Raw genomic sequence first — 17,535 nt, 5'->3', positions numbered from 1 at the left:
TGCCCTTTACTGTTCCTCATACTAGAATGTTTTTTGCTAGAAAAGCTCAGGACATTTTCTCCGAGTAACGCCAAGTGCCTAGAGGATGGAGGAAAGCCATGACCTCCGTGTATGGTATGTGGAATTAGCAATGGAATTGCAGATGTTTGCAAATAGGATTTTTATGGACCTGATTGCTGAAATGCCAAGTCCAGACAGCAGGAGAGTTAAATGGGTTGCTAATCCTAAGGGAAACTGTAGAACCTTCTGGTTATGGCTACACCTGTTTAAAAATACCATAGTATATAAAAGCCTATCACAGTGAACAAATAAAGCATCCACCATGTAGCAGAAGTTAATTCAGTGAACAAAGGCTTTTAAAAATGGCTGGGTCTGAATCTGAATCAAATACTAATTAAATATGAGTAGCATCTCCTCAAAGTATTTCTATTACTCATCTCATTATAAATAATTGTGTTACAATGAAATTAGAAATTGAAAGAACTTTTGGTCCTCTTAATCATACTGCCTATCAGCATAAGACTTGCCTGACAGGTTTACTTGCAGATCAACCTAAAATAATGAGGGGAGGAGGTAAGAATACTTCAGTACTCTGATTGAAAGTGTTAGTTTCATTTTCTGATATTAAGATCCAGTTGCCTTCTCTTTCATTCCATTCTTGAGCTCTTATTAGTTTTCTCCTTTGGAGTCAGGCAAGAATGTTCTTTCCTCAGCTTTCCTTTGAGCATCAGGGTGTCAAATTCTCCAAAAGTGCTGCATCATGTTTCGTCATTTGATAGTTCATTGGTTTTGCCCAAAGCCAGCTAAAATCATTTCAAATAGCTCAGTAAACACCAGGGTTTTAGAATTTCGACTAAATTGCTTTTGCTTAGCATGGTCCGCATTTTTCTACATTTACTACTTACTCATTTCTCCTTAGAGAGAATTTTATTGTCTCTTCTTTTTTCCTTTTATTGGGTAGTACTCATTTCATAGTAACTAAAACCTGGTATGTGGCTTTTAGTATTCTCAGGCTGACAGTATATATCTATTTAGTTAAATCCGATCTTTCTGAAGTTGGTAAATTATGATGGGATAAACTCTTGTTACATTAACTTTATTATTTACTGTTCTTCCATTCCAAATTGTAAATGGCAGATGAAGCCTCCACAAAAATTGGAGAAACAAAGCAGCCTAGACTTTTGAGCTACAAAATGGTGTTGTGTTTTGTTTCCTAAGTGGAAAACTATTCGCATGTTAGCATAGGGTGTCAGTGAGGATCTAGTCCAGAAAGCAGGCTTTGACCAGGTCTCTCAATAGAATCTAATCCCAGGTAACTAGGGACTGTGACACAACCCAGAGATTATCAACTGTGCAGGTTTGAAGTGATGTTCTTAAAGCCCATGAGCCCGGGTAGCCACCCCCCAAGAGCTGGAACAATAGAGCTGCTGCCCCTTGTAGAGAGACCCCCCAAAGCAGAGGACAGGGAGACACTGAGCTGCTCCCCTCCTCCCTCTGCAGCTTCCTGATAATGTCTCCCACTGGAAACCAGCTGGCAAGGCAGTCTGGGGATGCAGTGCAAGGGTCAGCCTCCTGCCATACAGAGCACAGCATGGAACGGAGAAGAGAAATATAGGAGAATAAATAGGAAATTGACTGATGCATCTAGAAAGTACTGGTCAAAAAACAGAAGTGCCTCTGTTGGTACAAAAGTCCTCTGCTGCTGTGTTTGTACTTTCTTAGAGTTAAATTGTTCTAATTTGAGTTGTGACAATTACTGGTTAATATGATCTTCTCAAGAACATGGTGGTATTTGTAGGTTCCTTCTACAGCAGGAACAGAAGGGCAGATGTACACTTCAAGATGGGCATGAATGTGCCCATGAGATGCAGCTTCTTCTAGCTGATGTGTTGGCCTTCCACACCAGTTGTAGCCTGCTCTGTGCACTTGTCTGAATGGCAGACTTCTGGACTTTGCACACATCCAAACGACTGCCATGGCCTTGTCTGCCTCCAAGGGATACTGTGTGAACATGGATCATGATCACACAGAGATATAAAGAACCTAGGACTCAATCTGAGCTGAGCATGGTATCAATGGACCACTTCTCCACTGCACAGCAATGTATATCTACACAAGTGCTGTGGTGCGTGTGCACAGCCTGCAACTGGAGCCTTTACACCATGCGTTGTTTGACATGGGATCTGAAAGACTGAATAGCAATTATGCTCTGCATCCAGGGGCAAATGGCAGCTGGGGAGCTTGGCCTTCGCATATTTTCTGTTTCCTGAGGCCAGAGTTCTCTACAATGACAAAAACCTCCTTGCTCTGGTTCATTTGAAAAACACTAAAGGTGTGTGCTCTTGCATAAGGAAGAACAAGAGGTAATTTTTACAGCGATTTTTTTTGCAATCAATAGAACAACGCTTCAGAGACATGGAATGGGAGGGTTTAAAAAGGCAAATGTGGTGTTGAGAGAGACGGTTTCTTGCTCTTCTAAGGCATCGGGAAGGAACTACAGCCCACAGTTATGTCTATTATTTGGCCCTGAGTATAATCTTTCTTTGGCTCCCTGCTTATCATTTTCTGCTTCCTCTACACCCTCCGCTTTCCCCAAGACACAAAGCTATCTGGGGTGTCCTTATCTACACCCTCCTCTTTTCTCTCACTGTACAGGAGAGCAGTCGAGGCTAAACTCACACAAGAGAACCACTGAAGGGAAGGTACAGGGCAGAGCCTCAGACCACCCTCCCTCCATTGTCCCTCATGTCACCACCACCCTTTCCAGACTTGGTGCCCCAACCACCGTTAGTCCTCAGCTCCCCACTAGAGCCGCTTCCTGTTCTTCAACCTAGAGACGCCCAGTCCCATTCTACCACCATGGTCCTCTGCTTCAGAATGTGCATTTCTCTGACATGGAAATTATATCTTACTATAGATTATGAATACTTTCAAAGGCCCAGGATTATTTTTTCTATTTAAAATTGACTGAATCTCTGGGCCCCAAAACAGCAAAAACTAGTAAGAAGGATCATTGAAAGAAAGCTTTACCCCCTTTCCATTCTTCCTTTATGGCATACAGGAGAGGAAAAATACCCTCGCAGAAACCTGGATATGACTGCGCTCAGGAAAACAGAGAGGAAGGGTAGGAAGGAGATGACCAAGGACACAGCATGGGGCCATAAAATGGGGCGGGAAGAGTTATAAAAGCTGAGCCCCACCCCAGCACCTCAGCCCTGTGGGCCTGCTTGCAGGTCGCTACCCTGTATGTGTCACACCCCTCTTCTCAGAGGCCCCTCTCTGCCCTTCTCTGCACTCCTGCCCCCTTGCTGCTGGGGCAATTGCTACAAGCCTCCAGCTGGAAGGTCCCCCACTTACCCTGCCCATCTTAACATCAACTTTTCAAACCAGAGTTTTTCTTCCCAGTAAATGTAACAGCCTGAGGATGGGGGTCGAGTATCTCCTATTATGGTGCTTCTCAGAGCGTGGCTGTAAACCATCAGTGGCAGCAGTTCCTGGATGCTTGTTAGAAACAGAATCTCCAGCCCCACTGCACACCTTCTAGCAGAGTACCTGGGGGTGCAGCACAGGGATCTGTTTTAGCAAACCTTCCAGGTGGTCTGATGGCTGCTTTATGCAAAAGCACCACCCTGTGGTATAGACCCGAGTGTCTCTTATGCACTGTGGTTGTTCAGTGAACATCTGCTGATCTGAATATATTTGCAAGATCACAGTATGGAGCCAGACCCCTGCGTCCTGGGAGCAGAGACCATATCTTCCTCCCTCTTTACTGCTGTAGCCCCAGCTCTTCACATAGTGCCTGACAATGTATTTATTAGGTTAAAATAGAATCAGATAGTATTTTATTTTTGTTTTTGTTTTTCTCCTTCCTTAACCTTTTCTAATTACAGGTTACAAAACTGCAAAGAAAATCATAATGATTGTTTAGAGAATGATTTTGAGATAATACAATGCCATGTGGATAATCAATGATAACAGTTTGCCAGTAACAATACTACCTCTATTCATATAGCACTCTGTGCTTTTCAAGACTCTTTCATAAACATTTTTTTCATTGATACCCATGAAAATCTGGTGAAAAATATTAGTATACTTTGTTCTTCACTGTTGAAAAAGAAGCAGAGATTTAAGGAAGCTGAGAGAATAGTTTCCTGGAACTAAATACAAAAACTAGAACCCAGGGCTTTGAGCTCCTACTCAGTGAAAAGGTTTGCATTCCAATTGAGTTGTACAGTAGCTAAGTGTTTCTGATAACTTACTTCAGCAAGTCTCCATTTTAGTTTCTTCATCTGTAAAATGGGGAAAAAAATAGTATATACCCTCCAGTGTCATAGGAATGAAATGATATAATCATAAAAACAAAGCACTAAGCACATTACCTGGCACAAAGTAAGGGTTTAATAAATTAAGCTATTGTTTTATTTATTATACTTTCATGTTTACATATTTTCCTATTATTTTTATAAGGTATTATTGATATACACTCTTATGAAGGTTTCACATGAAAAAACAATGCGGTTCCTACATTCACCCATGTAACATGTCCCCCTCATACCCCATTGCAGTCACTGCCCAACAGTATAGTAAGATGCCACAGAGTCATTATTTGCATTCTCTGTGCCTCACTGTCTTCCCCATGATCCCCCCCACACCATGTGTGCTGATCATAATGCCCCTCAGTCTCCTCCCTCCCCACCAACCCTCCCTCACCTCTCCCCTTTGGTAACCTCTAGTGCCTTCTTGGAGTCTGTGAGTCTGTTGCTGTTTTGTTCCTTCCATTTTGCTTCATTGTTATACTCCACAAATGAAGGGAATCATTTGGTACTTGTCTTTCTCCACCTGGCTTATTTCACTGAGCATAATATCCTCCAGCTCCATCCATGTTGTTGCAAATGGTAGGGTTTGTTTGTTTCTTATGGCTGAATAGTATTCCATTGTGTATATGCCCCACATCCTCTTTATCCATTCATCTACTGATGGACACTCAGGTTGCTTCTATACCTTGGCTATTGTAAATAGTGCTAAAATAAATATAGGGATGCACATGTTTTTTGAATCTGAAAGCTTGTTTTCTTTGGGTAAATTCCTAGGAGTGAAATTCCTGGGTCAAATGGTATTTCTATTTTTAGTTTTTTGAGGAACCTCCATATTGCTTTCCACAATGGTTGGACTAGCTTACATTCCCACCAGCAGTGAAGGAGGGTTCCCCTTTCTCCACATTCTTACCAGCATTTGTTGTTCTTAGTCTTTTCGATACTGGCCATTCTAACTGCTGTGAGGTGATACCTCATTGTGGTTTTTATTTGCATTTCCCTGATAATTAGCAATGTGGGGCATCTTTTCATGTGCCTGTTGGTCATCTGCATTTCTTCTTTGGAGAACTGTCTGTTCAGATACTGCGCCCAATTTTTAATTGGGTTCTTTGCTTTTTGGGTGTTGAGGCATGTGAGATCTTTATGTATTTTGGATGTTAACCCCTTGTCGGATATGTTGCTAACAAATATATTCTCCCATACTGTAGGATGCTTTTGTTCTATTGTTCTATTGATGGTGTCCTTTGCTGTACAGAAGTTTTTTAGTTTGATGTAGTCCCATGTGTTCATGTTTGCTTTTGTTTCCCTTGCTCGAGAAGATGCATTCAGAAAAAAGTTGCTCATGTTTATATTTAGGAGATTTTTGCCTATGCTGTCTTGTAAGAGTTTTATGGTTTCATGACTTATATTCAGGTCTTTGATCCATTTCAAGTTTACTTCTGTGTATCCAGTTTCATTTTCTTGCATATAGCTGTCCATTTTGCCAACACCAGCTGTTGAAGAGGCTGTCATTTACCCATTGTATGTCCATGGCTCCATTATCATATCTTAATTGACCGTATATGCTTGGTTTATATTTGGGCTCTCTAGTCTGTTCTTGTGCCAATACCAAATTGTCTTGATTACTTTGTAGTAGAGCTTGAAGTCAGGGAATGTAATCCCCCCAGCTTTACTCTCCCTTCTCAGGATTGATTTGGCTATTCAGGGTCTTTTGTGGTTCCATATGAATTTTTGAACTATTTGCTCTAGTTCGTTGAAGAATACTGTTGGTATTTTGATAGGGATTGCATTGAATCCATAGATTGCTTTAGGCAGAATGGCCACTTTGACAACATTAATTCTTCCTATCCATGAGCATGGGATGTGTTTCCATTTATTGGTATCTTCTTTAATTTCTCTCATGAGTGTCTTATAGCTTTCAGAGTATAGGTCTTTCACTTCCTTGGTTACGTTTATTCCTAGGTATTTTATTCTTTTTAATGAAATTGTGAATGGATTTTGTTTTCCTGATTTCTCTTTCTGCTAGTTCATCATTAGTGTATAGAAATGCAACAGATTTCTGTGTATTAATTTTATATCCTGCAACTTTGCTGAATTCAGATATTAGATCTAGTAGTTTTGGAGTGGATTCATTAGGGTTTTTTTTATGTACAATATCATGTCATCTGCAAACAGGGACAGTTTAACTTCTTCCTTGCCAATCTGGATGCCTTTTATTTCTTTGTGTTGTCAGATTGCCATGGCTAGGACCTCCAGAACTATGTTGAATAAAAGTGGGAAAAGTGGGCATCCTTGTCTTGTTGCCTATCTTGAAGGAAAAGCTTTTAGCTTCTTGCTGTTATGTATATTGTTGACTGTGGGTCTGTCATATATGGCCTTTATTATGTTTAGGTACTTGCCCTCTATACCCATTTTGTTGAGAGTGTTTATCATGAATGTTGAATTTTGTCAAAGGCTTTTTCAGCATCTATGGAGATGATCATATGGTTTTTGTCCTTTTTGTTGATATGGTGGATGATGATGGATTTTTTAATGTTGTGCCATCCTGCATCCCTGGGATGAATCCCACTTGATCATGGTGTATGATCCTCTTGATGTATTTTTTAATTCAGTTTGCTAATATTGTGTTGAATATTTTTGCATCTATGTTTATCAGGGATATTGCTCTGTAATGTTCTTTTTTTGTGGTGTCTTTGCCTGGTTTTGGTATTAGAGTGATGTTGGCCTTGTAGAATGAGTTTGGAAGTATTCCCTCCTCTTCTACTTTTTGGAAAACTTTAAGGAGGATGGGCATTAGGTCTTCACTAAATGTTTGATAAAATTCAGCAGTGAAACTATCTGGTTCAGGGGTTTTTTTATTAGGTAGTTTTTTGATTACCCGTTCATTTTCTTTGCTGGTAATTAGTCTACTCAGATTTTCTGTTTCTTCCTGGGTCAGTCTTGGAAAGTTATATTTTTCTAGGAAAATTCTCCATTTCTTCTAGGTTATCCAGTTTGTTAGCATATAATATTTCATAATATTCTCTCATAATTCTTTGTATTTCTGTGGTGTCCATAGTGATTTTTCCTTTCTCATTTTTGATTCTGTTTACATGTGGAGTCTCTCTTTTTTTCTTGATAAGTCTGACTAGGGGTTTATCTAGTTTATTTTCTCAAAGAACCAGCTCCTTCTTTCATTGATTCTTTCTATTGTTTTATTCTTCTCAATTTTATTTATTTCTGCTTTAATCTTTGTTATGTCACTCCTTCTACTCACTTTGGGCCTCATTTGTTCTTCCTTTTCTAGTTTCATTAATTGTGAGTTTAGACTGTTCATATGGGATTGTTCTTCTTTCCTGAGGTAGGCCTGTATTGCAATATACTTTTGTCTTAACATGGTCTTTGCTGCATCCCTCAGATTTTGCAGTATTGAATTGTTGTTGTCATTTGTCTATATATATTGCTTGATCTCTGTTTTTATTTGGTCATTGATCCATTGATTATTTAGGAGCATGTTGTTAAGCCTCCATGTGTTTGTGGGCTTTTTCATTTTGCATAATTTATTTCTAGTTTCATACATTTGTGGTCTGAGATGCTGGTTGCTGCAATTTCAGTCTTTGAATTTACTGAGGCTCTTTTTGTAGCCTAGTATGTGGTCTATTCTGGGAAATATTCCATGTGCACTTGAGAAGAGTGTGTATCCTGCTGTTTTTGGTATAGAGTTCTGTAGATGTCTGTTAGTTCCATCTGTTGTTGTTCAATACCCGTGTCTCCCTACTTATTTTCTGTCTGATTGATTTGTCCTTTGGAGTAAGTGGAGTGTTGAACTCTCCTAGAATGAGTGCATTGCATTCTGTTTCCCCTGTTAATTCTGTTAGTATGTGTTTAACATATGTAGGTGCTCTTGTGTTGGGTAATAGTTATCTCTTCTTATTCGATTGACCCCTTTATCATTATGTAATGTCCTTCTTTGTCTCTTGTGACTTCCTTTGTTTTGAAGTCTACTTTGTCTGCTACAAGTACTGCAACTCCTGCTTTTTTCTCCCTATTAGTTGCATGAAATATCTTTTTCCATCCCTTTACTTTAGTCTGTGCATGTCTTTGGGTTTGAAGTGAGTCTCATGTAGGCAGCATATAATTGGGTCTTTTTTTTTATCCATTTAGTGAATCTTTATCTTTTGATTGGTGCATTCAGAACATTTACATTTATGGTGATTATCAAAAGGTATGTACTTACTGCCATTGGAGGCTTTAGATTCATGGTTACCAAAGGTTCAAGGGTAACTACCTTACTATTTAAGAGTCTAACTTAACTCACTTAGCATGCTATTATAAGCACAACTAAAGTTCTTTTTTTCCCCCTCTTTTCTTCCTCCTCCATTCTTTATATATTAGGTATCACATTCTGTACTCTGTCTATCCTTTTTTATTACCTCTGTTGACAGATGTTTAACCTTAGGAACACTTCCATCTATACCAATCCCTCCAAAATACTCTGTGTAGATGTTCTGTGGGAGGTAAATTCTCTCAGCTTTTGCTTATCTTGAAATTGTTTAATCCGTCCTTCAAATTTAAATGATAATTTTGCCAGATAATGTATTCTTGGTTCAAGGCCCTTCTGCTTTATTGTATTAAATATATCATGCCACTACCTTCTGGCCTGTAAGGTTTCTGCTTAGTCTGATGATAGCCTGATGGGCTTTCCTTCATATGTGATCTCATTTCTCTCTCTGGTTGCTTTTAATAGTCTGTCCTTATCCTTGATCTTTGCCATTTCAATTATTATATGTATTGGTGTTGTCTTCCTAGGGTCCCTTGTGTTGGGAGATCTGTGCACCTCCGTGGCCTGAGAGACTATCTCCTTCCCCACATTGGGGAAGTTTTCAGCAATTACCTCCTCAATGATACTTTCTATCCCTTTTCCTCTCTCTTCTTGTTCTTGTTCCCCTATGATGCAAATATTGTTCCACTTGGATTGGTCACACAGTTCTCTCAGTATTTCTTCATTCCTAGACATCCTTTTTTCTCTCTGTGCCTCAGCTTCTTTGTATTCCTCTTCTCTATTTTCTATTTCATTTATAGTCCCCTCCACCATATCTAATCTGCTTTTGATACCTTCCATAGTGTTCCTCAACAATTGGATCTCTGTCCTAAATTCATTCCTGAGTTCTTGAAGATTTTTCTGTACCTCCATGACCATGTTTATGATTTTTATTTTGAAATCCCTTTCAGGAAGATTTATTAGTTCAGTCTCACTTGATACTTTTTTGGTGTTGTTGAGATTTTGCTTTGAACCAATTTCCTTTGATGTTTCATATTTGTATGTGGCACCCTCTAGTGCCCAGAAGCTCTACTCTCTGGAGCTGCTCAGCCCCTGGAGTGATGTCAGGGGTCGCAGGGGAGTGGTGCTGATGCCTAGAGAGAGGAAAGAGCTATTTCCTGCTTCCCAGCTGCTATGACTGTTTCCACTGACAGAACCAGTGGGTCAAACACAGGTGTAAGCCTCTATGCTTTGTGTTTCTAGCTGCTGTAGGCAGGGATTCCCTCTGGCTGGCCTGCTGCCAGGGCAGGGGCTGCCCATTTGTGAGCCAGGTGCAGGCTAGCCAGAAGGAAGACAAAGCAGGCTGCATATCACGGTAGGGGACCTTGGAACTGTGTAGCCAGCCAAGGAATTGAGCACCTGAAGATCATGAATGTTACTCACCTGCTGGGCAGAGTGCACCCAGACAATTTTGTTGACCTGTCCTTTCTCCTGAGCAGTAAGCTCTGTGCAATTCTTGCCCCTTTAGCAGCCCTCTCACTTTTAGGAAGTCTCTCAGACTGCCCACCCGGATCAGCTGGATATGGATCCCTGTTTTCCACAGCAGCTGGAATCTCCATCTCTCCAGGTATTCCACCTTAGCCTTTCCAACCCCACTAATTACCAGAGCACCATGCAATGTAGTTTCGTGCCCCCAGAGCAGATCTACAGGGCTAGGTGTTCAGCAGTCCCAGGCCTCCACTCCCTCCCCATTCTGTTTCTCTTCCTCCCGCCTGTGAGTTGGCGTAGGGGAAGGGCTTGGGTCCCGCCAGGTCATGGCTTTGGTACGTTACCCTGTTCCATGAGGTCTCTTCTTTCCTCCAAGTTTATGCAGTTTGGTGCAGCCTTCTTTCCTCTTCCTCTTTCAGGATTAGTTGTATTAATTATATTTTTGTATTATATGTGGTTTTAGGAGGTCTCTGTCTCACCTCTCATATCACCATCTTTAATCAGTGCCCTTTTTTACTATTATTATTATATATTTTTATTGGACCACAATGCCCCCCACCAGAGTGACCAGTCCTCTATGTGTGGATTAACAAAGGCCAGAGTCATTTCTATCTCAGAGAATGTTCCTTGCTTACTTTAGGGGACATTTAGGGCATTTAGTCTGACTCTCATGACTGGGGGTGTGTCTCACTGCTGCCCTCCACTGGCTCTCTTCTTCTGCTGATGCTGTGGTCATTAACCTAGTAACCCACTAGGAAGTTTGGATTACTGCTGTCGTCACAGTGCTTGCTTCCTCCTATCAATTTCAGGTTGCCTGGTTATTCCAAACACATGCTTTCCATCAGTTATTAAGTTGTTATGGTTAATCTCTTTTTAAAATAAGATAAAATCACAGCCTTCTTCCAAATATAAACTAAACACATCAATGATTTTATGTAATTCATCTATTAATGGTGGAACCAGTAAGATGTTGCCACATGTTTAAGAGAGTATTCAATGCAATCAGGAGTGCTGAAACAAATTTACAAATAGTTTCAAAATATGTGACTATCCATGGGACAATAATCAATTGCAATCTACCAGACAATTCATTCTCATTCTGTTTTCTATTGACAAGAATTCATTTATTATTATACACTTTCTACCATGTACAGAGTTGTAGAATAGCTCAAAGACAATGAAAAGCAGAGTTGACCCAGGAAGGTATGCTAGACAGGACCCCCATTAATCTTTTTTGCCCACTCTAAAGTCTTTCACAATTTTTTCTGACACTGGGATCTAAAAGGAATAGGCTAGTGTTCAAAAGAGAATATAACTACATTCATTTACATAACTTATTTCCCTGCCTGAGAAGGAGGCTTTACAGTCCTGGGCTTAAAAAGGGCTAAGTGGACATTTCTCCTCTTCCTTTCTTTATCTTCTCTTAACAGCCACTTCTTTTCCTGCAGCTCCCACTTCCAAAGTCCCACAAACCTGTAGCCCCACCTCCTTGGAAACCCTACCTTCTCCTTGGAAACCCAACCTTCCCCATAGGAGAAGGAAGTTCTTTTCTCATCGTATCATCTTAATGTCTTGCAACCTCAGTGCTCAAACTTTGGCTGGGTGTATGGAGCTTCTCCTTTGCTGATTCACTGGAGCTGTAAAGGGGAAGGAGAAAGTTCTGGTATTTGAGTGAGGACAAAACAGATGCTCAATTCTAAGTTCATCATCTCCTTCACCTAAGAAGCAAGACATTTTGTCAAAGCTGTGCATTTCCCCAGGGACGAAACAATCTTGTCTGGTTTAAGGAAAGGATATTTCTGTTCACATGGCTGTGGCCTTGCCCACTGTGGAAGAACCTAGGCATTCTTGAGCCTGTGGCCCAGTGAAGGGGGCTCCCTCATTGTTGTCCCGAGGGTCTTGCTTGCTCCACTTAGTTGTTTTTCTTTCTTGTATAGAAGAAGAGAGATGCCCAATTGTTCCTACCACAGATATGGTTTTAAAAAGTAAAATTTGAAATTTTGTGAAATAAAAATTAGATCAAACGTTAAAAGACAGGCATGATGGAAATAGCCTATGTAAGATTGAAGACAAGTCTCTCAGAGTGTGGCATGGTCCACAATGGTTCTGGGACCCCATTGATTAAGAATGCTTGCAGAGTTCCTGAAAGTGATTCTCAGTACCAGCTCTTAGCAGCAAGCAGACTTACTGCAGGGAGGCAGGTCTGACAGATCCTTCAGGCTCACCCAGTTCTGCTCGTTCCCACATGCAGTCTACTGACATCTGTTTATACAAAGATTGGGTCATTTTGGTTTCTCCAGGAGACATAGTATTTTTTATTTTTTTTAAATAATCATATGTTTGGCATATGAATTTCTTACCAAGTTCTATATTCAGTAAAATGTACTTATTTGGGTGCCCTTTGGACAAGTGCCTTCAAAGTATGTTAGCTGGAGGTTCCCAGCCAAGTTACCCCAGTGGGCATTTCCAACTAAAGTCGGAGACAGGAATTTGTTTACACACAATTTATTCCAGGAGGGAAAGAAACAGCCAGAGGGGTAGAGAAGTGAACAGGGAAAGGGAAGGCAGCCAATAAAAGGTGTGTTTTACCATTACGGTAACTATTCTGCTTGAAAGTTCTGAGGATCGTGTGCCAGCAACCCAAGGAAGAAGGAGCCACCGTGTTTTTACCCCAACTTCCACCAGTCCCTGGCTGACGTCTGCTCCCGAAGTGCCTGTTTCCCTGCTACATGTGACCTGCCCTGATGGGCAGAGTGGCCTTCAATTGCTTTGGGCAAGACTTCAAAACCAAGGGCTGTGCATACTGGCAGGTGGAAGTCAGCCAGCAGGCGCAGAAGCAGTGGGGCCTGTGGGCAGATACCAACAGCATCTGCTACAAATTACCCTGCACCTAATTCTGTATTTGTAATTTGCATTTTTTTTTCTTAAAATGGGCTCTCCAATTTTTATTCATTTAGGCTTCAAAAGGCCTAAAACCATCCATAGTGATAGCTCCTACTTGTTGAAAATTACAGCATGTCTGGGAACCTCAAGGAAATTAATAAGGCTGTGTCAGCCTTGGGAGAAGGCAGCATAGCAAGAGAAGAAGTTAGAAAGTGTAGCTCTGGGAGTAAGGGGGATCTCCTCCCAGGGCAAATTCCCTGTGAATCTGGTGAAACCGAAGGACCAGGTGAAGGCTATGTTGGGAGAAAGGGTTTTATTTCTTACAGCGTGCTTGGGATCGCTAGCCAGGCCTATCTCCTTCTGTTCCTGCAGCTGTGGTTCACGCTCTCCCAAGTCCTTTCTCCCCAGTCCCCACTAGCAAAATTCGCTCTGTGCTCCATCTCCTGCAGCCACTGCATACATGCTCCTTTCCCACTTACCCATTCTGGGAGGAATTTCATAGGCAGGTCCTTGGTGAATGGCAAATATCAGACCAATTACATATCAGGAGCAGAGAGGAGAGAATGGCCATTTTCTCTCACTCCTTGCCCAGGATGTACTGGAGACTGTTGTGGTAAACACCCAATGGAATGTAAATGGTCTAGAGTTAGGGGCAGGAAATTCTGGGAACTCTGGGTAAAAACTTCCATTTATCCCACAGAAAAATAAACCAAGCCACAGGAAGGGTATATGCAAAATTGGGCTCTTCTAGGTTTGGCTGATATTTGTTGTCCCTGCAGACCAGAACTCAGCTGGGCTTCTCCTGGCTTCTGAGTCCTGGGACAGGCTGACAGAGCTGCCCGATTCTGGGGTGGCTCTTCCCATGACTAAAAGAAGTAATGCAAGAGGACTGATGGAAACTCACAGTGCCTCTGACGGCTATTGCTCTCTGGTGGCTCATGTCAAATATCCTCATATTCCATTTGCCAAAACAACTTGGCCCCATCTAAAGCCAGTAGAGCAGAGAAACATCATCTATCTACAAGGAAGGAGATAATGACTTAGGTAGTAATACAATCTGCCGTGGGACTTTTACCCAAGTATTGGTAGTGGCTATCTGGGGATAGTGAGATTTCTTAAAATTTTTATTTTTTGCTTTTGCTTTCTCTATTATTAGAATTTTTAATGAGAATGTAGCAATCTTACCCAAAACTGTAAACCTATTTCTTCAAATAATAAAAGATAGCAAATACTAAAGAGCATTTATTTGAGGATACTTTTTAAAAACTTCTTTTTAACTCCTTTATTAAATGAGTTAATGTACATTTTAAAAGCCTAGCTCCTCAACTTCCTAAAACAACCATTAGCATTTATAGCATATGTAAATCATTGGGTTTTATTATGTTCTGATTTTTGTTTCCTTAATCTCATTAAAAATTTTTTTTAATTTTGTATGTATCTTTGTAAACCACCTGCAAATATTTTAGTATTAGATGAGAAATAAAGAAAGGTTATTTTAAAACAAAAAAGTTGTGGGAGACGGTCATACCAGTGAAGCTCAGCCCCAGTAACATAAATTTCCTGGAGACATGTTTTTAATTCTCCCTAGAGGTTCTGATTTAATTGTTCTGAGTTGGAGTAATTTTAAAAAACTCTCTAAGGGTTGAGAAAATTTAAATAAATAAATGATTAAGTCAGTGAAAAAGCAACTGAAGGACAGTCCTATGTGAAGGCAGTAGCGGATTGGGAGATTTCCTTAAAATTTGAAGTCGGCTGAGATGCTGTAAATCTGAGGCTCCTGCATGTGCAACAGAGTAAGGGAAACAAATGCAGTGGAGAAATGAGACCTTCCAGAATGTAGAAGGGACTGAGGTTAAGCTCTGTCTGAGCTAGCTTCACCCGGTGAGGAAGAACGTCATTTCCTCTCAGATGCCTCAACTCTCCCATATACAGCCCAAATGAGATCCTAGGTGACTGTGGCTTTTTGGGTCAGTGAGATACATTTTGTAGACTTTTTCAGAACACCATGATTAGCAAGAGTCTATTCTCTAGGCAAACAGGCTGAACACATAGGAAATTATTTATATACTGAGAACAAGGGAAAAGGAATACAGATACTGTAGAAATTTGGTCTCCCTGTGCTTCATAATCTAAACTAAAAACAGAAAACAAACTCCTTTCTGTATATATATAAAATATGTAGAAAATACATATAGAAGAGAGGTTTTATGGGTTTCGGTTTTATTTTCAACTAAATGAAATATAATAGATTTTTTTTTAATGTCCTGTAAGGTCCGAGTTAATTGCTATTTGTAGAGTAACCATAGTGATGAACATTTTGTTTCTGATTCCATTAATCTTGTTGAGATTAACAGGAAGTCCCAAAGGATCTTTTGCAGGGATTCTCACAAATCATCTTTTCACATATATATTATTTGGTGATGGCCACTTTCTCTAAATGTATCTTTCTAACCAACAAAGAAATAAGACCAACTCTGATGAGGTGATTAAAAACCCATCCCCCAAGTGAGAAATTTTACATAGTATAGCAAATGACCAAAATACATAGAAATACAACATAGAAGGAAGACTTATTCAACAAACATGTGTCATATTCCTGACATACCAGAGGAAGACTATACACTCTCAGTTAGAAATTTATTTATGTAGGACCTCAACTTTGAGATATGAAATGGAGACAAAATTTGAGATTACTTAATGAAAAAAAAATCCAATTATTATTTAGACTACAGGAATTAGGATGAGTTGAGCTGAATTTGAGCAGAGGAACAGCTGACTGCCTGAGCTCAGACTAATAATATGTTATATTTGTAAAGAGATGTTTGTAACTTGGAAAGTAGAGTATGACCCTACCTAAAACCACATTCATCCTACAAAAGCCCAGAGTAAGTATGAACTATGGTGGCCTCATTTTTTACATATAAAGATACTAAGGCTAAAGAATGCAAGATGACTTCCCCAGACTCTTTTAAACTGGCTGAATAAATTGTCAAGATTCCGAGTTGGAAGGTATAGGAATTGGATTCCCATCTTAACATTCTTCTGACTTTAATTCATATTACAGTCTAGGTGAGATGCACAACTCTGGGTCTCTCTCAACTTGTGGTGTTTATACTTCCTCATCTTCAACTTTTCCCAAGTTAAGGAAATAATCTGAGCTCTTATTTCAACCTAGGTCTTCCTATGTAAAATAAATACCACAAAACAGTGGCATTTTACAGAATCTAGGATGCATAATTTTTCATATTTTAACATCTCTGAAATTAAGATATAATGTAATGAGTGGCTTATTATAATTGCTCTGTGGCTTTACCAAAGATAGATTTCATTGCCTGTGCATGCACCAGCTTGGTGAACGCTGCTTATGTGATCATTACCTCAACTGAGCAGTGCAGTTGTTGGTACAGTGGATAGAAAGTGATTGTGCATGCAGAAAAGGTTATAAATATAATACCAATGTGAATGTTCGTGCTGGAATAATGACTGTAGCTCCAGGGTAAGGGTGTTCTTGGCCAGGAACTTTATTCTATTACCTATGAATCCAGTGAAACCAATGTAAGATAAGGGGAGAAAGAGTTTTTATTGTGTACAGCTTGCTCGATTTCACTAGCCAAGTCCGGCTCCATCCCCCAGCTCACAGCTCTCTCCCCTGCCTACCCTTTCTAGCAGGAACTCCATGGGTGGGGCTGTGGTGACTGATTGGCACTAGACCACTTAGGTACCAGGAAGGGAGGGGAGGAGTATGGCTGTTTTCTCTCCACCCCTTGAGCCAATCCACCAGAGGCTCTACTGTAGTAAACACCCATTGGTATGTAAATGGACTAAGGCCAGGTGGGAAATTCTGGACATTCTGGGTGGAAACTTCCATTTACCCCACAACAAACATCATTTCATGTTTTATTGCAAAGCAACAAACTATTGAGACAGGGACCATGGGCTTAGACAGAGTAGAGTGAGAGCCTCCGGAAAAAGCAAGGCAAGATATTTACAGTCAAAGCAATGTAACAGTGTAAAGTCCCTATTGAAACTCTGTGTTCAGCATTATGCAAAGTCAAGGTCACACTAATTCTCAAGGGTAAAGATACTAGACTAGGAATATAGACATCTTCAGTGAGATCAGTTAAAGGTCGACGAAAGGCCAGGAGCAACTCTGCCTGGAATGTTTGAGTGTTCCCCAAGTGTATCTCAGCATAACCCACGACTTCACTGCAGACAGCCCTAGCAAACAGACAACCCAGCCCACCTTGAGGGCAGGGAGGTGGTACAAGTCCACACCCTAAGCCCTCAATTCCCAAAAATCCTCAACTGCTTATAAATTCTCTAGACAATGCACCACCCTGGGCTCTCTTGTCCCCTCCTGGCATGAGCCAGGAGCTCTGTCCTCTCACTGTATCTCTCAATAAAAGCCTCTGCCCTGGCTGTCCTACCTTGGGTGTTTGCTAAGTTCATTCTTCGACTCCGCAAACAAGAACCCCAGCATCACTATTGCTCTATAGGACTTAAGAAGGGCAATACCCACAAGCAGATTGGTGTGTTGACTTTTATTGAGATAGTCATGGAATAGTTATCTATCATGTACTAAGCCAAACAACTGAAGACAGGAAAAACTGA

The 17,535-nt window shown here is 40.5% G+C and overlaps 1 protein-coding gene across 2 annotated transcripts in view; it reads left to right on the top strand.

Moving 5' to 3' along the window:
* RAB3C (RAB3C, member RAS oncogene family) overlaps window positions 1-17,535 on the top strand; it is a 284,838-nt gene that overhangs the window by 204,292 nt on the left and 63,011 nt on the right. The gene's annotated exons all lie outside the window — the stretch shown is intronic.

This window comes from Manis javanica, chromosome 1 (genome assembly GCF_040802235.1).
Source record: "Manis javanica isolate MJ-LG chromosome 1, MJ_LKY, whole genome shotgun sequence".
NCBI classification, from domain to species: domain Eukaryota; kingdom Metazoa; phylum Chordata; class Mammalia; order Pholidota; family Manidae; genus Manis; species Manis javanica.
This window is presented reverse-complemented; position numbering and strand designations above follow the sequence as displayed.